General features: G+C 39.5%; 1 non-coding gene across 1 annotated transcript; it reads right to left on the bottom strand.

Annotated features, from left to right (window-relative positions):
* Window positions 1–490: 490 nt before the first annotated feature.
* On the bottom strand, window positions 491–598 carry LOC123573790 (small nucleolar RNA SNORA5). The gene has a single exon (XR_006698522.1). It is a non-coding gene; the product is annotated as a small nucleolar RNA SNORA5 (small nucleolar RNA).
* Between the last annotated feature and the right edge of the window lie 22,768 nt (window positions 599–23,366).

Genomic DNA, 23,366 nt, shown 5'->3' with positions numbered 1-23,366 from the left:
ACTATTATCTAGTTCATCATGGGACCTAAAAATCTCCAAATTTAAGAGTTCTGACATCTGGTTCCAGTGACCAGTAAATAAAAGAGGAGGAAGCATGTGATATAGTCTCTTGCCTTTTCTCATGAATTTCTGAGTAGAGGTCATAAAAATCACCTTACAAGTGGAAGCTCTCAACCAAAGCAAACTCAGCGTAGTGCCTGTCAGATTACGTCTCTATAAAGCGACAGCTTTGCTGATAAAAGGCTTTGATGACATCCTCACAATTCTCGTTCTCCCATCTCCCTATTTTGTATTCCCTAAATATCTGGTAAATGAATTCTAAATATTTACTTCTGTTCCATATGAAATCCTAACTACTTTAAAAAAATTACTTACAAAAATAAGAAAAGAACAAAAGTCCTGTCCTGAGTGAATAAAACACTTTTTTTTTCTCTAACGGCAAAATAAGTTAGCAAGTGCAGTTCAAAATTTCACTGACAGAATTAATTTGTGAAATCTTTGATCACATTTTTCCTTTTGTTTTACTATGACAATCTTGCTGTGGCTTCCAACTTCAATGCCTTCCACAGGCTGGAGAAGCATTGAAATTGACAAAGCAATGGTCTAAAACTACACAATCCAATATGGTGCTACTGTCCACGTGTGAATTGTCAGCACTTGAAATGTGGCTAGTCTAGACTGACACATGCTGTAAGTGTAAAACACATACTGAATTGCAAGGACTAAGCACAAGAAAAGAAGGAATGTAAAGTAGCTTGTGAGTCATTTTTATACTGAACATATAATTAAGTGAAAATACTTTGGCTATATTGGGTTAAGTAAAATGCATTATTAAAAGTAATTTCGCTAGTTTCTTTTTACTTTGTTTTAATATGGCTACTAGAAAATTTTAAATCACACACACAGCTCCTTTTAGGCTCACATCATTTTTCCATTAAATAATACTGGTCTGCAGAGGATTATATACTTAATAGTTTATGTAATACTCATGCCTATGTGGAGAGGAGGCATTGAAATCTCAGAATTATGGATAGATCATTGATATCGTTTGGATCTGTGTCCCTGCCCAAATCTCACGTGGCATTATAATACCCAATGTAGGAGTTGGGACCCGGTGGGAGGTGACTGGATCATGAGGGTGAGTTTCCCCCTTGGTACTGTGAGAGTTGGTTGTTTAAAAATGTGTAGCACCTCCTCCCACCATATCTCTTGCTCTTGCTCTGGCTGTGTAAGACATGCCTGTTTCCCATTCATCTTCCACAACGATTGTAAGTTTCCTAGGGCCTCCCCAGAAGCCAAGTAGATGCCAGCATCTTCCTTCCTGTACAGTATATGCAACCATGAGCCCATAAAACCTCTTTTCTTTGTAAATTACCTAGTCTCAGGTATTTCTTTATAGCAATGTGAGAACAGACTAATACATTCATCCTTCTGGGATGTTCTATAGATGAAAAGCAGAATACTTACCTCACAAGGTTATTATAGACTATAAATAAATAAAGTATTAAATATCGACGGGCTAAATGTGCTAGCTGGCAATGTTGCAGGAAAAAGAACATTCACATGTCTAGCTACGCAGAATAGTATCTTTGAACACATACTTTCCCAGCAGTATGGTTGTGGGTCAGTTAACTTTTATGCCTCAGTTTTTTTCACCCATAAAGTGAATGTCATAATCCAACCTTGCCAGGTTGTAGTCCTTAATAAAGAGAGGTCATTATTAATACATTATCAATCAATGTTTTTTGCTACCATTTTCTGCCTACCAGGTGCCAGAAATTGCTTAAGAACTTCAGATAGATTTTACATTTTAATCCTCACAACAACAATAACAACAATACTAATAACAGCTAAAGCCTGTAGAAATGTGACCAGGCGCTTAGTGAAGTGCTTATCTGTGTCATCTTATAACATTGCAATGAGGTAAGAAAATAGACACAAGGTATTATTAGACACACTTTATGAATGAGAAAACTCAGGCTCAGAGAAAAAAAGAAACTGCCCAAAGTCACACAATTAGGAATATATCACGACAGAGTTGAGCATCATATTCATGGATTCAAAAGCCATTCATTCCCTTAGTCACAAAAAAAGTCCACCTGTACCTTCCTTCCCTTCATGGCTTTGTTCCTTCCCATTTTCTTCCCACCCTATTCTGTCTCCCTTTATGTTTCCTTTTCTTTTATTCTCTCTCCTCTCCAGCCACTTTTAAGATGCCAGTGTATATATGCTAATATGATTTTTTTCTCCCAGCAATGTCTACTTTGATGCGTTAACAGACTGTTTTTTAACTGTTGTTTGTTTTTCTAAGGATCTCAACCATAATTGTCTCTGCCTGTGATGTTGTATTTGTACTTTCAGCTGTGAATTAAAGTCTAGTGTGTTCCATTTCTAGTACTGCTCCTCCAGTATATTAATCAGTGAATCAGCACTGCCATGTAGATACTTCTTGTGAGTTACATTTGAGGAATGTCAGATGTCCAGGCAAAACAGTCATAATAGCACTTCTGGTGAATTCCTAACTGACAAATATATATATATATCCCACATTATAAATCATAGAATTCAGTACTAAACAGCACCTTGGAGATGGTCTAGTCTAGCTCTCTACATTTTACAAAGAAGGATATTTTATCCCAGAGAGATTTTGACTTGATTTTGTTTTTCACACTGCTATCTGTCCATTGAAGTCTAGATCCAATGAAAGGTAATTTTTACCGTACTATTCTCGACCCCAGACTTACTTATTTTTAATAAATTACTCAAACTATGTTAAACACAAAGCCCCATTTTAAAAAAGGAGAAAATCAGAAAAAGCAAAACAATATTAAAATTTGTATGGTAAAATTCTATTATTACTATTTTACAATCCGTTTATTTAAGTCTCTTGGCTGTGTATTAACTGTATTTATGTTCCCATAGTCAAGCTTAATTGGAACAGAACTTCAGTATAGAAAAAAGCAACTTGCCTTCTTCCTCAGGCTTGAATATTCAGCAGCCAATGCGAGAATAAATGCTTAGTATCAGAGTTGCAAACCCAGCCTGCCTAATGTTGTGCAACTCAAAACAACAAAGTTACTATCTTAGTCTGTTCAGGCTGCTATACAACAGAACACCATAGACTGGGTGACTTATAAACAACAAAGGTTTATTTCTCATAGTTCTGGGGGCTGGAAGTCCAAGATCAAGGTGCCAGCAGAGTCAATGTCTGGTGAGGGCCTGCTGGCTGGTTCACAGACAGCTGTCTTCTCACTGGTCTTCACACAGCAGAAGGGAGGAGGAAGCAGTCCCTTATATAAGTCCCTTATATAAGAAGGACACTAATCCCATTTAATTCCTAAGGCCCTATCCCCTAACACCATTACCTTGTGTATGAAGAGTTAACACGTGAGTTTGAAGGGGACACAAATATTTAGTCTATTGCAGATGCTGAGTTGTTTGGCTGATTTCTCAGATGTACTTGTCTACTTTCACAGATGTAAACCCTCGGTACATGTTAGGTGTTATTTATACTTAAAGCCTCGAGTTTTGTTGTTTTAAAAATTGTTATGGGAAATTTTTGCTCTGGGAAGGCTCAATGAGACTACCAGCATTTCTCGTCCAACCTTACCAATAATTCTGCATACACCTGTAATAAAGCTTTCCAAACGTGGGAGCATCATTTCCAGTTTATCTACCCTCAATAACAGTGAGCCATTGTATAACACCAGGGACTGGTGACTATTTGGAAGCAACTTCACAGGTAAAGTTTTCTCAATCTGATAGAACAGTCACAAACCCTCCCAGCAGCAGCTAACTCCTACAATGTTTTATACAATCCTGCTGCATCTTTGTCCCGTTCCAGAACCAATTGTTGTTCTGGAAAGGGGACAGAAAGAAGGGGACAAAAATTATTGTTTACTGCTCTACACCTTTAGCATGCCAATGAAACAATGACTATAAATGTATTAATCTTGAACAGACTAGAGTAAATGTGATAGAAATAACATTAGTTTTTGGCAGCCACAGTACGTATTGACATCCCTCTAACCTCTGAAGCTGATTATGTGTCCTTCTGATCCATGTCTCTAGCAGAGGAATCTCAGTCTTTCCCATCTCATAGGGTCATTTGTTCTTTGGAGAGTTAGATATATTTTCCAAATGTACTCTCTAGTGAGTGATTGGAAAGAAATCACTGGCCTTGTTATCTTCAAAGAATATCAACAGAGCATCCATCTACAACCTGCAGGATTCTGGGCATTGTATAAAACCACATAGGCAGATGCTGACCTGTCCTTACTCTAGGAGGTAACACAGGTGCCCATAATGAGGATATATACAGGTTCCAAGCATATGCTTCTGTCTGTAAGTGATGGACACAGCAGTCAGTTAAATAACTAAAATATTGATTTTTAATAACATTAATTTTTGTTCTTTATTTATATAGTAAATCCCATAGAACAGCATCAGGAACTCTCCTAAGAGAATATGTTTGCAAAACCTGTGTTGACTACTATTTTGTGTAAAGATTGAGCCACAGATTCAACTTGAATTACAACTTGGTATCTGTCTATAGCTTCTACCTCTCAAATCAATCAAACTTCGGTACAAGAAGACACATTCCTGAGGGATATGAGGTGGACGTCCCAGGGAATAAATACTATACAATACATCAGGCATATTCCTTTCATAAAATAGAGAGAATAGCTTAAATGGAAGGAAACAGATCCATATTTCTCCTATTACCCAAGGCCTAATAGCCTGTTTGAATGTGTTCCCTTTGAGGGCAATCACTCTTGGATGCCCGTTGATCTCACCCACATGTTAACAGTCTCCTGGTTTCCCAACTCTAAATTCTCTTATTTCTAGAGGTCCCCAGGGTGGGTGACACGTTCTCATAAGGGGTTTTCTTGTTTCCTTCAGCACGCTGGTTGAAATCCTATTCCTCTAAACAGCTTCTGCACATTGTTGCCTCCAGAGTTCTCAGTGAGAACAAAGATATCCAGCCGGGGGCTCAAGGTGGAACCTAGTTCCATCCTCCCCGAACTGTCAGCTGAGGGGCTGGGGGTGCCAATACAGCACTGTCATCCTCTCAGGCCTCATGGAAGTGGAGCAACAATGGTATGTTTTACACAAAAATAGGAAGCCTCATTTTCCTTGGGCTGGTCATACAAGTGGACTCTGAAATAGTACTGCTCATATCCCAAACATTCCGGAATCCTCTCACAAAGCAAGACAAACCAGTCATGAAACTGCACCTACTAAGCATTGGGTGGTTTCTCCTCTGCCAGGCTTCACCCCCTCCCTACATCCTCTTACTCAAAGTGAGATGACAAAAAATAAATGCCTGACCGTTGAACCACCAACTACAGCTAGGCAGCGATTACCCAGGAAATTGCAGAATAATGTCTAATGTGTGTTAAGTACCTAAGTTAAACTGGGCATAAGTACCTGATGGACTTGAATCCTGGTTCTGTCACATCTAGTTGTGTGATCTTAGCAAATTTCTAACTCCTCTATGCCCCCTTTTCTTCAGCTGTAAGATAGAGATAATAATAACAACAATGATCCCTGTTTCACAGGGTTGCTGTGAGGACTAAAGGATTCTGATATAAACAGCTTAAAATAATGTCTGATATGTAATAAGCTTGATGTTTTCAGCTGTTATTACTTCTCTCAATAACCCTCCAAGGACTAATATTGTTTTCAATTTAGAAATGAAAAAACTAAGGTATAGAGAGGTAATGTAACTTGTCCAAGGTAACCCAACGAATTGATAATAGAGCTTGGAGTCAAATGCAAAGATTCCAGCACTAGAGTCCAAACTCTTAACTACCACCCTCTTGCTGTGTTATGTTCTCCTGCCCCCCACCTTCGCCAAAAATCGATTCTATTAAAAGTCTTATATTATTCCCAGTTGAATTTTCTACTTGATTCTCTTCAGTTTCCTCTAGTGGGGCAGAGAGGAAACAAGAAATAGTAAATAAGCCGGGCACGGTGGCTCACGCCTGTAATCCCAGCACTTTGGGAGGTTGAGGCGGGTGGATCACGAGGTCAGGAGATCTTGACCATCCTGGCCAACATAGTGAAACCCCGTCTCTACTAAAAATACAAACATTAGCCAGGCGTGGTGGTGGGTGGCTGTAGTCCCAGCTACTGGGGAGGCTGAGGCAGGAGAATCGCTTGAACCCGGGAGGTGGAGATTGTAGTGAGCCGAGATCTCGCCACTGCACTCCAGCCTGGCGACAGACCGAGACTCCATCTCAAAAATATAAAATAAAATAAACAAACAAACAACAAAAAAGAAATAGTAAATAAAGAGTCCCTACTCACCAAAACTTCTAGCAGTACCCTTGGCAAAGGTGTCTTCTCTCAAGTGCATTTATTATCCGTTCTTAAACAACTAATGCTACGTTTCTAACACCTGTAATCACCAGTGACCATTCCTCTAATTTTTTGTCCTGTGTTATTTTATTTATTTAATGCTCCAGCACTGACACTGCCTTCCCCTCCGGCTTCCCCACTGTGGCTGGGCAGCTGTTGTTAACTTTCTTCTTTTGCGCTTCATTCCATCAGGTAGGCTGTAACCAAAGCTCTGAACCATAAAACTTGGGCAGCCCTCCCCCTAGTGATGATGCAGAGAATATCCTAAAATTTCGTAGTTTACAAATGAGTCACCATTAAAACCTACCTATTCCTTTGAAAGTTATTACAGAAAGAAGAAGCAGAAGGGTAGGGAATACCAAGTGACAAGGATGAAATAGGTTTTGATGTCCCCTAAAAACTGAGGCACTCCAGTCACCTGGAGGATGAATAAAAAACAAGATTGAAGAAGGAGGGGGAAAAAAAGCTCAAGTTTACAAGGGAGGTGCTTGTCCTACATACAAAGTTCTTAAGTCAAAAGGAAGCAAGTTGTGTTAGGAAGTCAGATGAGAAATAAAGGAAGGCCACTGAGACTGGAATGCAGAGAAGAGAGAATTTGGCCAAGCCAGCACATGCAAGCTCTTCTTGGCAAAGTTTAGGATTGGAGTCTCATGCCTAAAAGCAGTGGGAAGCAAGTAAAGGTCTTTAATCAAGGAAGCTACACAATGAGACTAGAATTTTTTGCATATTCCTAAAATCATATCTAATCATGCCGAGGTAGAGGCAAGAGTCATTTCCAATCCAGCGATTTTGTTTTCCCCATTATCTTTATTTTACATTTCAGGGCACAGGCAAGACTAAATCAACAGCAGTAGAGACCCTGCTGTCTTAGCAGAGACAGAAAGAGAAATTCTTTTACTGGGAAGCAAGGGATATTTCTAACTCAGCATTCCCTACTGGGTAGCTGTCAGCTCCGTCTGGAAATGGTGAAAGTTACTGATCAGAATAACAAGTAATAATTTCTTGGTAATCTTCCCTTCTGTGAAGGGAAAAAACAATACATGCTTCTCTGTAGTTACAACACATTTGCTTATCCATTTACTTATCCAAATGGCTTGGGAGCCTCAGAGGAGCCTGACATTTGATGGTGCCAAAGCTCTATCCCTCCTTAGCCCCTTCTCCACGAAACCTTCCCAGCTGTGATCTGCCTCTTTTTTCTCTGCTCTCCTCCAGTAACTGATATCACTGCTTTGAGTCTAACAGTCAAATCTTATTTAAAATGACCAAAAGAGAAACGTGAGTTCCCCTCCCCACTCAACTTGCTCAAATAGGAAGAGCACCAGGTAGAGATGAGGGCAGAAATGGGGCGATGCATCTACAAGCCAAGGGGGGCCATGGATTTCCAGAAACCATCAGAACCTAGGAGAGAGGCAATGTCCTAGTCCACTTGCGCTGCTGTAACAGAATACGAGCCTCAGTAATTTATGAAGAACAGAAATCTATTTCTCACCATTCTGGAGGCTGGGAAGTCCAAGATCAAGGAACCAGCAGGTTCAATCATCTGGTGAGGGCAGCTCCTCTGGGGGGGAGGAGTGCTGTGTGCTCACCTGGCAGAAGTTGCATGGGACTGAACGCTGTGTGAAGCTTCTATCATGAGGGACTTAATTGCATTCACAAGGGAGGAGCCCTCATGGCCTCATCAGCTCTTAAAAGCCTCACCTCTTAATACTGTCACATTGGTGGTGAGGCGCTGTGGCTCACACATGTAATCTCAGCACTTTGGGAGTCCAAAGCAGGTGGATCACGAGTTCTGGAGATCAAGACCATCCTGGCTAAAACGGTAAAACCCTGTCTCTACTAAAAATACAAAAAATAAGGCTGAGGCGAGAGAATGGGAACGTGAATCCGGGAGGCGGAGCTTGCAGTGAGCCCAGATAGCGCCACTGCCCTCCAGCCTGGGCAACAGAGCAAGACTCCATCTCCAAAAAAAAAAAAAAAAAGTAAATAAAAAAATACTGTCACATTGGCAGCCCCTCAATTTTGGAAAGGATCCATTCAAACCATAGCAGGCATGAAGCATATTCTCTCTCACAGCCCTAATTAATGAGTTACAATTTATGAAAGTAATAAGGAGACTTTTCTTTGAAACCTAAAAATTATGACTGGTTTCTTAGGTGAATGTTTAGTTTTACCTAGTGTCTTAATTTCCCAGAGATCTTTCCTTTCTCTGCACTGCTACACAATCTCTTTCTTGCAGGGCTTGTGATTTTTCTAGTTTAAATCATAGGTATTCCAAAACATGCCCCATCTGTAATAAGAAACCCCTTGAGGGTAAGATTCACTTTTTTTAAAATAAAGAATTACATACAGCCTTATATTAACTGTTTCTCTTGGTTATTGACTATCTCCTCAACCCCACTGCAATCTCTTTGCAGAGAAAATAACTCTCAGCCATCTTTCAGCTGCCATACAGGCAACTCATCACTGCCACACAAAAATCTCCATATCAATTCCAGGTACATAGTTGGCCCTCAGTCATCAAATTCTTGTCAACTGAGTGGGACTGTCTGTGGTATGCAGCTTGTCAGATAGCTCTCAATACCCCCCACTGCCTGATATTCCCAACTTTTGTTATCTTCTCCTATTGAATGTGGGCTGGACCTAGTAACTTACTTCTAAAAGTGGAATGGGGAAGAAGTGATGTTATGTCACTTCCAATATGACTCCTAACTTCTGCATTCTCCCTCTCCACCCTTCCTCTAGGGAAGACAAGCTGCTATGTTGGGCAGCCCTCAGGAGAGGCCCACATGACTTGGGACTGAGGTCTCCAATCAACATCCAGCTAGGCCTCAGGCCTTATGTCAAGAGAACATGATCCTCCCTGACTTGAACCTTGAGAAGACTGAAGCTCTGAAGGACACCTTGATGGCAGTCATGTGAGAGGCACTGAGCCATGTGTGCCTAGCTAATACATTCTTGATTCTGAGATAATGAACTTCTTTCTTCAGCCCCTAAGTTTGGAGATAATTTCTTACATGGCAACATTTAACTGATGTAGAGCATTGAGTAGTTGCTCAATAAATATTCTTAGCATGACCAAATAAATATCTTCTAGCTCCTTACAGATAATTAAGACATATACATTTAGAAACTTAGCAAAGTACCTTCTTTGATTTTATTTTGCAATCTAAAACTATAGAAACATAAGTATAGAAATCAGTGATATTTTAGTCAAATAACTTTTTGTGACGACACTATGTGTCGGGAAATGAATGTGATAGTGTTCAACTCCAAAACGGAGCTTCCAATCGAGGGGACACACACTCAATTTTCTTATTTTCATGATTGTCTCCATAAGACTCATGTTGCCTGTATCAAGTTCAGGGTAAAAGAAAATATAAACCTGATAATTATTTTTAAAAGAGGATCAAGCCAGAAAAACCTGTATATAAGTCCTGGCTCTCCACTGACAAAGAGACTCGAGGGAGTAGGTAAATCTCTTCAAGTCTTTAATTTCTTCAACAGGAAAATAGGCATCCTGATACTGACTTTGTTAAGAATTTCTATCCCAGTTTGCAAATTACCAATCCAAAGAAACTAAGTAATATTTATGGTCTCATTTGCCATGCCTCCAAAAACGGAATCATCAAATAGGAAAACGCAGGTTAAGGTCAACTATGAGGATCCCACAGAAAAGCAAGTGACTTGGGGTAGAAGAATGGAAGTCTACAGGCAGGAATGACTGAGCATGACTATAACCAAACCTATAAAATGGATTCCAATATGCGTAGGTCACAGACTTCTTCTCCATATCCCCCAAACACATATGGAAACAAGAATCATTTATAGTTTGAGAAGTGTAAACTTAAAACACTAATTTAATTCATAAAACAGATAATAAACATAAGAAACTTGTAAACCTGAGAAACGGCATGGAATGAAATGAAAATAAAGAAATATATAACTAAAGGGGGCTTTAAAAATCCAAAGTTTATCTGAAAACCTTTTTAAAAAATCTTTAGTAAAAGGCAAAATCAGTGTTACAAAGTTTATTCATCAAAACTTGTATGTTTCAGTCTTTTGGTGCCCATTTACCTTCAGTTTACACACAATTCTAACAAAGACGGGAATCTGATTTTCCAGTCCTCTCTTGCTTAGGCTCAAAAAGCCGCATAGTCAGACAAGCTGAAAGTACGAAGAAACAATAGTCTAACCGAAAGAACATAACTGACAAAACCCTTAAAAAGTAGCAATCTGAGGCCATTTGATAAAGAGAAAGGAAGACCTGTATTTCCCAATAGCATCAATGTATAAATGTATGCATCACTATTTTATGACATGTGTAAGTATTCTTATTAAACTAAATGTTTCCAAAAATGCTAAAATTATGTTTTGCATTGTATTTCCCTAAACTTGGAAATGTTCCATAACTTTAAAAAAGTTCTTATTTGGCCTTAAGAAATATATATGATGTCATTTCAGTCATCTATTGAATTCAAGTATCAATTCTTCTAACTTGGTGGCAGTAGACAAAGAAAATATTAAATAAATGCATATAAAGGGATTACAGACACAAATGAGTCACCGTGGGACACAAAGCTGTGTAAAGTAGACCTTAACCTTTGATGCTGACTCCAGAAAGATGAGCATGGCTGTGCTCAGCAGGTCCTTTGGGACTCTCTGCAGTTGGACACATAACCACTTGAGAAAGTAGTTTCAAGCTGCCAGCATCCAGATTTTTCTTTATAGGTGTGTTGAGAGGAAAGAGAGGGATTCATCATGGATTATTTTTCTACAATATCACACTGTACTTTCCTAGTGTAGACGGGGTCCTCAATCAATTTGCCCTATGTTGTCAATTGTCCTATTTGTAAGTCTGTTAACCAAGAGGCATTTTCCTATCTAATCATTTTCTCCCAGTGTTTTGTTAAGAGACTCACGCTGCATGGGAACCCTCTGAAGGATGTTCTCCACTTGCTCTTAGAGATCTGCTCTCTACTCTGCTCTGTGCTCTGAAAGGCCAACCTTAAACGTCTGCTTTAAACACATCTCTCAAGGCTTCCGGGTGGGATAGCCATGAGAGACAGAAGCAAGAGAACAGAGAGCGGGAGGGAAGGACACTGGCATCTTGTACCTGTGGTTTTTATTCTGCTGAACCACTTGTTGGAGGTGGCTTCTTAATTGTTATTAACTAATCTATTTGCATGCAGTAAAATCCCTTTTACTTGTACCATTTGATGACTTTTGACAAAAGTGTATGCCTGTGTAACCATTGCCACAATCAAGAAAGAAAGGTTTCTATTGCCATAAAATGTTTTCTACTTCTTTCTTACCAGAAGTCCCTACCTCCCCAGCCCCAGGCAACAACTGATCCGATTTCTGTCATTATGGATTAGTTTTACCTTCATTAGAATTTAATATAAATGGAATCATAGAGTATGAACTCTTTGGTTCAACATAATTATTTTGAGATGTATCTATGTTGTTGAGTCTATCAATAGTTCATTACATTTTATCGCTTTGCAGTATTCCATTTGGCCTATCACATCAAAGACTGTGACTACTCTCATTAGGTCCTCTCCTACAACTAGCATTCTCCCCAGGTCCACCAACCTTGTTGATTGCCCTTCTGTCTGACACCACCTTTGTAAATATCCCCTACACTGAACTCTTCTCTATGATATGTTCTGTCTGTCTTCTGCTGGGTCTTTAACTGAACCAAAATCACTTAGGAAATACAATATTACAAGAGTATATAAACTTTTTATTCTCTAAGGAAATAAAAGCTTTTATAGGCATTGTCTTAGTCTATTTGGTGCTGCTGTAATGGAATAACACAGACTGGGGAATTTGTAGAGAGCAAAAATGTTTCCTCATCGTTCAGGAGGCTGGGAAGTCCAAAATCAAGGTACTGGCATTTTGTGAGGACCTTCTTGCTGTGTCCTCACGTGACGGAATGCAGAAGGGCAAGAGACAGCTGATTGCTACAGGAAGGCTTTTTTATAAGGACCTTAATCCCATTAATAAGATAAGAGCCCTCATGGACTAATCACCTCTTAAAGGCCCCACCTCTTAAGAGCATCACAATGGCAACACCTGACTTTTGGAGACAACACATTGAAACCACAGCAGGCATGATCCTGACATCTTTTGTTATGTCCCACTGTGGCAAAGAAGTAAGTATCAGCCTTTTTTTAACCACAAAAAGAAGAGAAATGTGAAAATATCCTGTTCTTTGCCTATGATCGTTGGAGGTAAAACGGTCTAAAATCTTAAATATCTAATCCTTTAGTGTTCCTTTAATTATTTAAAAATAGCTTATTTCTTCAGACTATAAAAGATATGTGTGTTAAATGAATATTTTTGATATTTGGAAAATGCAGAAAAGTATAAAGGAAAAATAAAACTCATCCATAAACTCACCATCCTGTGATAAACATAGAATATTTCTTTCAAGTCTATTTTTATCTAATGATGATCCATATGCACCTATTTTAAATAAAATTAGATTCCCAGGGTGGTTTTGTATCCTGCCCTTTTCCAACTAAATATATATTGCCAGCATTTTCATTATCATTAAATATTATTTCAGAGCATTATTTTTAATGACCATATAAATCTTACATTGTCTAACACATGTGCTCGATTACTTTCCTATTGTTTGTAATTTACTGCTTCTAACAGGGATCTAAATTTTGTGGAAAGAAAACCAAGATTCAGTTCCCTCTTTGGCCATTATGATGGTGTTCTTTGACATTTGGGGCCAGCCTAGTTCCTAAATAGAATTTAAAATCAAGGGATTTAACAATTGAGAGAAAGGTGCTTGACAGCTAATCGAGGTGAACAGTCATTTGGGGAATATTCACTGGGCCTAACAAGGAAAATCGTGGGGTTCTCAGTCTCCACCTCCAGATAACTTCTAAAGCCTGCCCTGATAAGGTTCAATTAAGATGAGACAGATCAGGTAACTTTGCAGGAAGACCGTAATTCCTGCAATACCAAATGTCAAATGTTGCCATTTTAGCTGTTCTGAGTGACTACCTTGTTATTTCTGAGGGTTTTAAGGGTAGTATTTGTCAATGGCAGCATCACTGACTTTTCAAAGTAATTAACTTTGTACCCAAAAATAAACTTAATTGTTTAACCAGTGGTGTATTAAGCACCATGGGAGGGATGTACCATTTTCTTTGGAAATAAATCTGATTTCTTCAGTCTCCCGAGTTATTTCTCCAGGAACCATGTTATTGTCCTGTAAAATGGTCCACCCCTCCCATTATCTCCTAAGTAGCAGTTAGCTGGGGAGAAAACAGTTATATTGATATATGAAGTTGGAGGCAGATGCCAAGCTAATTGATCTGAGTAGGTTAAATGGGAGGAAATACTTCCAAGAATCAATAGAGGTGCTAATTCGACTAATTGTTGGATAATGTTTCTTTTTTAAGTGAGCGATTTTCCCAATTACTGTTTATCATGTTGATTTTTTTTTGCCCTGAGTTTATCAGTTTTAACTTTACTAAACCTTCTATAATATTGGCTTCCAATGTGTCTTTACCCCTAAAGTTTTAATTGGCCATTTGGTGACAGATTGTTTTCCTGGATGTGCTGATCTATGGTACAAAAACTAGGCCTGGCCTGTGACCAAGATGACTCCAGCAGAGAAAATTTTCTACCAATGGAATTGAAAACAAAAGCAAGAGTTCTCATCTTATTAGAGTTGAAGGACCAAGGAATGGAAGCTTAAGCATACAATTTAAAGTTACAAGGGCAACCAATAGACAAATGAAAGATGACCCCTTTATTGATTTACAAACTGGGAAGAGGAATATAGAAGGGGTGGATAGTAAACTATTTCCATACCTTTCCAGAAGTGTGTGTATGGGGGGACATCAATAGATATTGATTGATTCAGACTGATGATTCAGAACACGGTCAACAATGGATGCAAGGAGTGGAAGTGAGAAGGAAGGAGGGAGAAAAGGAGATTTTTAGTTGTTTTTTTTTTTTCTTTTAACTCCACTATGTAATTGTATTAGTCCATTTTCATGCTGCTGATGAAAACATACCCAAGACTGGGTAATTTATAAAGAAAAAATGATTTAATGGACTCACTGTTCCACATGACTGGGGAGGCCTCATAATCATGGTAGAAGGCAAAGGGCACATCTTACATGGTGGCAGACCAGAGAGAATGAGAATCTAGCAAGAGAGGAAACCTCTTATAAAATCATCAGATCTCATGAGACTTATTCACTATCATGAGAACAGTATAGGGGAAACCACCCCATGATTCAATTACCTCCCACCAGGTCCCTCCCACAACATGTGGAATCATGGGCACTGCAATTTAAGATGAGATTTGGGTGGGGACACAATCAAACCATATCAGTAATAATTTAAAAACAATAATAACATAAACAAAGGTGTTGGGAGTTTAGAAAGAACGGTGAGGACATAAGAGCAAATGGGGAATCCTGGAGTCTTACAACATAAGGGCCGAAAGAGACCTACAAGAATGACGTTCTATTCTTTCCCTTTACAAATAACAGACTAAGAGACAGATAGTTGAATAATAGAAACATTAAAACTCAAAAACGACAAAAGAGAGTATATTCTACTCATATGCCTGATGTTTTCTTGGAATAATACTTGGAAACTTCTTCTTGCTAACCCCCACCTCCCAAGATTCTCAAGCCTACTCACTAATGCCTGAAATTCTCTTAAGAAACGACTAAGCTTTTCATTCCAAAATGAAGGACACCCTAGGGAAAAATTTACACATTAACTCAGGGTTCTACTTGAGTGATTTTGACCTAAATTGGAACAAAGGTTTAAAAGTCTTACATTAGAAGAGTACAAAGCTCTGAATGCTAAGATAGAGGAAACTCTGTCAATATGAGTTTTAAAAGGGATGGCCAAAGGCACCTGATACAAGTATTTTGCTTCCTAACTACTTCCTGCTATGTTTCCTGTTGTCCACTCTCTTTTTTCAGCCTTCTTGTTTCTATCTGTGCAATGGTCCATGATGTTGTAGTTGTTTTATGGTTAAAATCAGCACTGGAATTGGATTTTCAAATAGCTACTGTTCGATTTTGGCTGGAATATTTGGCAGATCTCCCTGCTGGAGTTTTCACTGTCATATCAGGGTGGTAATGAGAAACTTGAACCAACACACTGGCTGGTGGCTAACTGGAAAGAGAGAAGAACTTTTCAAAGTCTTCCCCCAGGAAATTCATTGGTTAAAAGAATCCACAAAAACATCAGGGCATGAATAAGTGTATCCCTGCAAGTAATGTCTCAATATTGTCATCATCATCATCATCGTTGTCATCACTACATTTGAGTTGTCATGGAATCTAGAACAACTTCTTTCGCTTCTCTGAAGATCAGCCTGCTCCTCTATAAAATGGGGAGATTAAATATTTCTCTGCCCACCTAGTAGAGTTAGGAGACACAAATATGGGAAAAGAAATGAGGCAAAGATGCACAGGAAAGCCATTAGAAAGCACCAAGCAAATATGAACATAATCAGAAATGATTCCAAGGTCATGAGAACTTTGAGGTCAGCAGTCCCACAGAGTATAGCATAAAGTGAGGCTCATCATGGACATTCAAATGTGTTTTATGTATGTGTAGCAGAGAAAACAGGGAAAAAATAAACTAAAATGGAAATTGACAATGTAACAGATTCCATAAGGCAGCATATATGACTAGCCAGAGGTATGTATAGACAGTGCTATAATTTCAGAGGACACTGAGACCTCCAGAGGGACTCTGGAGTAATGTTGTGAAAGGGAAACTTCTGCTGGGTCTTGAAGGACAGAGTGGGTTTAACTAGATACTAAAAAAGAGAGAAGTCAATAGAAGATAAGAGCCCAATATAATTGGCAAATTTATCAAGTGTTTACAATGCATCCAGATATGATTGTCTGGTAGCCCTTTATGTGTAAATTTTAGTCTTCCCAAGAACTTTCTGAGGCATAGGTATAAATCATGTAGATGAGGCCTGCCAGAGAAACTCTCAACATGGTTTTTGAAGCTAAGCAATAGGTTTCAGGATGTGTCACTGACAGGCTTAAGGCCTCGAATGGGAGAAAAGAGTAAAAAAGAAGGTGAAAGACAATGATGGTGAAAGAGACAAAATGGAAGAAAGTAAAAAATAAAATTAGCAAATGGATGGAATAGTAAAAGCAAAATGGGTAGATGGAAGATGGGATAGAAAGGAGGTGAAGTGATGTATGAGCCTGGGCATGGTAAAGTGGAACAATAATGCCAAAGGCATCATGCCAAAGGCTACCCATGAGGTTACCATTCCCACTTGGGCTGGTCCAAGCTCAAGGTTAATTATTAGAAAACAAGAGCTCTGACCCTGGGTTCACTACTAATTAGTCAAGAAACCCTGAGCAATCTGATGAACCTGCAATTGACCTCCTCACTTTGTTTCTTATTCTGAAATGTCACCTCTCCTAAGCACTGCATTAAATAATTGGGAGAGGAAAATGAGCATGTATTATGTGAAAACATTTGGAATTCAAAATGCATCAAGCAGAATGTTTCATTGTACTTCTAGAAAGCACTGGACACCAACCAAGATCCATACTAGGTTTTAAAGATTAGAGATACGCAATACCTAACCTCTACCTTCAAAGACCTCACAGACCACTGATGGAGACAAGATGTGTTAACAAATGTACTGCAGAAACAGTAAGAAGAGTGTAATAAGAAAAACACATTCCAGGAGTACAGAATGGTTAACTCTATCAGGGGAGGTCAGGGAACGCTCAAGGAAAGTGTCATAGGAAGAAAATGCAGACGTCAGTATTTGTTTTATGGGAAAAAATAAATAAAAGGAAGGTAATGAAGGGAAAGATAAGAAGCAAATAAAATGTCCTACTTTACACCTACCTAACTCAGTATCAAACGAACAATGTATTTGTTAATGTGCCCCACTTTCTTTCTCTGCGATTTTAATCAAGTCCAGAATGATACTTAGAAGATTAAATTACCACCCACAAGACCTTGATTTATCCAGGGAAAAATGGACCGTTTGAGCCTCTATCCCCTGAACAGAACAGACAAGCCAATTTTTGCCTTGAAAAAAAGTCAACAGGTAGAGGCATAACAAAGGTCATATATTATGAGGCTGCAGATGGAAATTCTGCCCCAGCAGTTACATTGACACAGTTATTACTGTTATTACAGCTAAACATCCTCATTCTGCTGACATTATTAACCAAGACAAACGTGGCCCTGTAGCTTTATTTCATGGGGCAGATCACCTATTAAACTAAGAACAATATCATTGTCTTTTGCAGCACTTCCAAAATTGTTTCCTGCCTCTAAGAGGTTTCCTGGGCTTTTTTCCCTTACCATCAAAATAGATACCATCCATCTCCTGTATGCTGTTATATGGCCAAATTCTGTTTTGCATTTCCCAGTTTATTCCTGCAATACTCACTCAGGTAAGAGGCGTGCAACAGTTGTAAAATGAAATCATTATGAAATCATCAACATGCTCTCTAGCAATCTCATTTAGATACATACAGAGTCAATCAGTCCCTTAAGAAGCCCAAAATTTATCAGGCTATTTTTTCCCTCTGCCCAAAAATGCATGCATCAGGATCCATTAGTGAAATTTATCACAGAACTTGAGAGTGCTCCCTTAATCTGGAGAAAGAGACCAACTCTCAGAGAGGGTGAGTGATCTAACCAAGAGTATGTGAATATATGTGACTGGACAAAGACTAAAACTGAGGAACATAAACATATTTTCACCTGTTTATCTAGGGGAAATGGCTACTCTTTTTGAAACGAGAATGCATATCATTATTTGCTATGTGGGTGATGAACCAAAACTGAAACACCTTTATTGATCTTATGAGTTGGGCTGATCTTTGAATGACAATTTTCTTCATTTAATTATACCTTTCTTACCTCAATTAATTTACTAAGTAATGTAAATATCATTTCCACACTCCATGTGCCTTGGATTTATTTCAATCTGATAATTTTCCCTTCTTGTCAAAAGGGGGAAAAAAACCCTGTAAGCTTTGATGCCTCTAGAACTGACATTACTGACTATTTTTTTATGGAGTGTTAGGTGCATTGTGTAATTATAAATATAAATTCAGATAGAAATAATTATGGGACTCATTCAACAGCATCCTCTGTTCTCTTGTGAATGGTAACCTCAACATTCAGGGTCCAACAAGAAGTTCGGGACAATGTGAACCTCAAGAAAAAAGAAATAGCTTTTAGGTTTGGTGAGACTCCAAATAAGTCTGTCCAAGGAGATTTGCCATATGGTTTGGGCTTTTGCATGCCTTTTCTTGAATTTTCTTCTCTAATAAAGTATGCCGACGTGTCGCTGTTGAACAACAACAAAATAGCAGGACTCAATGTTCCAATGGCATCAAGGTCAAGAGCCTGACCTGCGAGGGCCTCTGTGCCCTGTCTCTCCCGTGGCCTCCACTCCCATGGCCAACCTGGCCGATGGCAGAAGAGATGAGTGGAGGCAGAGGCCTGTTGTCTCAGTGGTTTCTCTGGTCTGTGGGCAGTCGGACTGATCCAGGGCCAGACCTGGCTCCCCAGCTCTTTGCCTTTTGGCAACCAGCCACCTGGAGCCTGTTCAAATGAACAAGCTGCCTTTTCTTCCTACATATTGGTTTCTCCTCCATTTGAAAACAAAACTCTTCCCCATCTGCTTGCTTCTGGGATCACCATAATTGCATGGAGGATAATTGGCGGCAACTCAATCTGAGGAAAACCCTGTTGATTCGAAGCACAGTCTCAATAAACGTTTGTGTTTCATCATTTAGCTAAATGGAGCCTGCGTCCCAGCCAGCTCTGCTAATGCAAAAGTGGAAATTAATAGGAGGCATATGAGAAGGAGGGGAAGCATTGAACAATGCTCTGCCATGACCCCTTTGTTTCTAAGGAACCTCTATTATCAGGGGATCCATTGATTTGTCTGGATCATGTCCCCAAAACTCATAAAACACCAAAGTAAATGATGCACCCCTAAAACCAATGGGACTGCCAAGAGTAGGGCCATTTCCCTGACTCTGTGTACTAAGCTATGGTTCTGGATCTGAGAACTGAGCCAGTCAACCCCCAAACAAAGGAAGAAAGCATTGCTTCGATACCTAACATTTGCCTTCTAAAATGGTCATTGCCTGCCATGAAAGAAGCCACTAGCGTTTGTGCACAATCTGTGAGCAGAGAGCACTGAAGCAAGAGAACAAACTTGTCATTTGCATACCTGGGTTCGAGTCCTGCCTCTGATACTTATTAATTATGTAACCTTGAGCATATCCTTCAATCGGTCTCAGCTTTAGTGTCTCATCTCCAACATGGGGATGAAGAATCATTTCTAACTCACAGGGTTGCTGCTAATAAGATTATTTACGTAAGGAACAGATCAATACCTGATGCATAGTCAGCTCTGGAAAACTCGGCTATTATCACTTATGAAGTTGGTGTTTATTCAACCAACCTTTACTGAGCATTTACTATCTAGAAGACTCTGAATTATCTATTGGAAATATCACAAAGAAAAATACGGACAAGGTTTTTGCCCTCACAATCTTAGAGATTTATAAAGGAGACAGACAATAAACAAAAAAATATTGTAAACAACATAATTTGAAATAGTAACAATTTCTATGATGAAAATAAAAACAAGTAGATTGAGTAGAGAGGGGCTATGGTGATGCTACTACTTGAGACAGATTATTCAGGGAAGGCCTTTCTAAGGAAGGAATTTCTGAGCTGCCACCTGAATGCTTAAGCATAGAAAAAACTAGTACAAAGGCCCAGTAATGGACGTGGTCTTGCCATATTCAAGGAAAAAAATGAAAACCAGGGAGGTTGTCACATAATGGACAAAGGGCAAACGAGACATGAGATGAAGTCAGAGGGATTGCAGGACTTTGTGGTTCAAGATACGCATTCTTTTGAGTGCAATTGAAGGCTCTGAAAAGAACTGTTGTCATGTGATTTATATGTTTAAATGCTCAGTCAGGCTGCTTTGCAAACCGACAGGCAAGGGCAAGAGCAGAAGCTCCCACAGGAGCTGGCGCAGTGGGTTCAATGAAAGATGATGGTGACTTTGACTAGAATGGTAGCAGTGGAGATGCAGAGAGGTGGGCAACATTCAAACCACACACCATTTTGGCTATGTAAGTCAGCTCAGCACATGTGTACTTTCACTGATCTGATTAACATTAAGTTTTCGTGTCAAACCCAGAGTCCACCTGTACAGCAACATACAGGGTTAAAATGCATTCTGTTCCAAGGACTTCTTTTCACTCTGCCAGGCTGGTAGGATGGGGTAGTGGAAAGTTCCCTGAACTTTTAGTAAGAGGAACTGACAATGAGCTGGGCTCTGCCCTCCACCAGCTGTGTCACTTTGATCAGGTCACTCAACATGCAGACTCAGTTACCTCATCTGTAAAATACAGGGGTTCTTACCAAACTCATGGAATCGTCAAGATAATGTATGTGAAAACTGTTCTGTGAACTTCAACATTGTATTGGAACGTAAGGAAGCATTTCTAAACAGAGAGCTGGAACAGATGCTTCTGCTGTTCTTGATGTCCCCAGCCCACCCATAAGGGCCAACCGGGCTGCATCCTCAGTTTCTATATGAGTTTCCTATAGCCATGGTAACAAATTTCACAATTCTCTGACAGTTCTGGAAGCTATAATCCCAATATTGAGATGTGTACAGAACCAGGCTCCTTCCAAAGCCTCTAGGGAAGAATCCTTCCTTGCCTCTTGGAGTTTCCATTAGTCCCAGGTGTTCCCTGGCTTTCAGTAGCATGACTCTGGCATTGCCTCCATCTTCCCGTGGCCACCTTCCTCTGCGTCTGTGTGTCTCTGTAGCCTCACCTGACATTCCTCTTTCTGTTTCTCTGGTTTCTCTTTTTAAAAGGACATCAGTTATATTGGATTAGGGCCCACCCTAATTGAGGATGATCTCATCTTCACTTGATTACATCTGTGATCCTATTTCTAAATAAGGGTACCAAATACCAAAAGTAAGGACTTGGGCCGGGCACATTGGCTCATGCCTGTAATCTCAGCTCTTTGGGAGGCCGAGGCAGGCAGATCACTTGAGTCCAGGAGTTCAAGACCAGACTGGGCAACATGGCAAAATCCATCTCCACAAAAAATACAAAATTTAACCAGGCAGGGTGGCACGCAGCTATAGTCCTAGCTACTTGGGAAGCTGAGGTTGCAGTGAGCCCACAGCGTGCCACTACACTCCATCCGGGGCGACAGAGTGAGACCCTGTATCCAAAAAAAAAAAAATTTGGACTTTAACATTTCTCTTTGGGCAGCACACCCACAAAAAGAAATATTCAGATCTAGACTGCCCTAGTGTCTTGCTAAACAGAAGAGCAATAACCAGTTTTAAGTTTCAGGAGGTGTCTTGGCAAGAGGGTAAAATCAAGAATCCAAAGGATAGAATCATAAGGAGATGGGATGAGATGGGCTAAGCATTATGTTAAAACCAAAATTAAGCTGGAGCCATCTGGTGGCCCCAGGCAGGGAGGTTCAAGGTGGAAGAAATATGGAAAAGAGAGAACAGAGGACAAGTCAGCATTGTTATTGGGAAAGAAAGCATTAAACTGGTACAACTGGAAATTAAACTGGTACAACTGGGAGCAGTGAGGGCAGCTGTAGAGTTGTTGGCACACACAATGGATACTGCCTGGGCATTTCATTTGCCCGGCAAAGGGTAGGTTGCTCAACAAGAAACAAAGAAAACGATTCGAAGAAAGCAGGTTTCATGTTCTGCAGGTCCTTAATTGAGCACAGGTGGAAGCCCTAAAGAAATTAGGCTGTAAGTGACTCTGAATCGTATGTGTATTTGACGGTGGCTTAGGCTGGCAGGTAGCCATGTTCCTAGGCAGACAAATTGAAGAATAAAAAATACCTTCTTTTGTTGGGTTCCTTTTTTGTTTGTTTTAATAAAACTTCAATTTAAACTTTTCATTAATATAGACTTAATTTTACAAAACAGAGATAGTAAGTAACAATTCCAACTTCTTCACACTTTTCTTCCTTAGCTAGGGGAGGGACTCTAATCCTGGGATTAATCAGGTACATTAAAAAAATAATACTCAAATGGAGCTTTCTGGGATGTCATCTGAAAGAAATTAATTCAAAGAATGTTGAATTTTATGTAGACAGGAAATCATCAGAATATTCTCTTTCCACAAGAAATCATAGTGGCTTCCAGGGATCAAAGCAGTGGGCACATCATTATCCTGGAGTTGGTGAAATGAAATGTGGACTTTGAATCCATGAAGCGGAACTGACAGTACTTCTTTCATGGCATCAAGTATTGCCGTGTGAATTTTACACTATTTCACTCACGTGTGTCATATAAAACCACATTAGCACACATGTATTAGCACCAACACTGTGCTACACTCTTAGAGATATAGGAATATGTTCAAGTAGTTGTGTGTCTCTGAGTTTATATATTTATTCATCTAGCACTCACACTAGACTGAAAGCCCCCCAATCAGGGGCTGTCTTTCATCTCCGTATCTGTGGACCATCGTGTAATCAAGGCCCCCAAAAATATACGTATCTAAGATACAAATAGCTCACTTTTCCTTAAATCTATGCGAAAAAACTCTCTGGGAGAGTGACATTTGAACCGAGGCTTGACAGAAGAATAGAAGGACATTCTAAGCAGGGAAAATGAAAGCGTGAAAGTAGGGAGTCATTCAGAAAAAAATTAGAAAATGACAATTTTGATGTTAAGTTCAAGAAGTTAGCTGGTGCCATATGGTGGCCCCAAGAGAGTGATCCCAACCCTCCTTTCCAGAATTCAGTGTCAGTTAGGGTTTAATCTAGGAAGAGAAGTAACACCAGGTATTTCAGTCGGGAAGATATTTAATATAGGTAATTGGGAGCTTAGAGAATTTCAAGAGCTTCTAGAAGAGATAGTTCCAGGCTGATCCTCCAGGAACAGCTGGATCAGCATAGAATTGAGCCACTAGGAAAGC

This window comes from Macaca fascicularis, chromosome 5 (assembly GCF_037993035.2).
Source record: "Macaca fascicularis isolate 582-1 chromosome 5, T2T-MFA8v1.1".
Lineage (NCBI taxonomy): Eukaryota > Metazoa > Chordata > Mammalia > Primates > Cercopithecidae > Macaca > Macaca fascicularis.
This window is presented reverse-complemented; position numbering and strand designations above follow the sequence as displayed.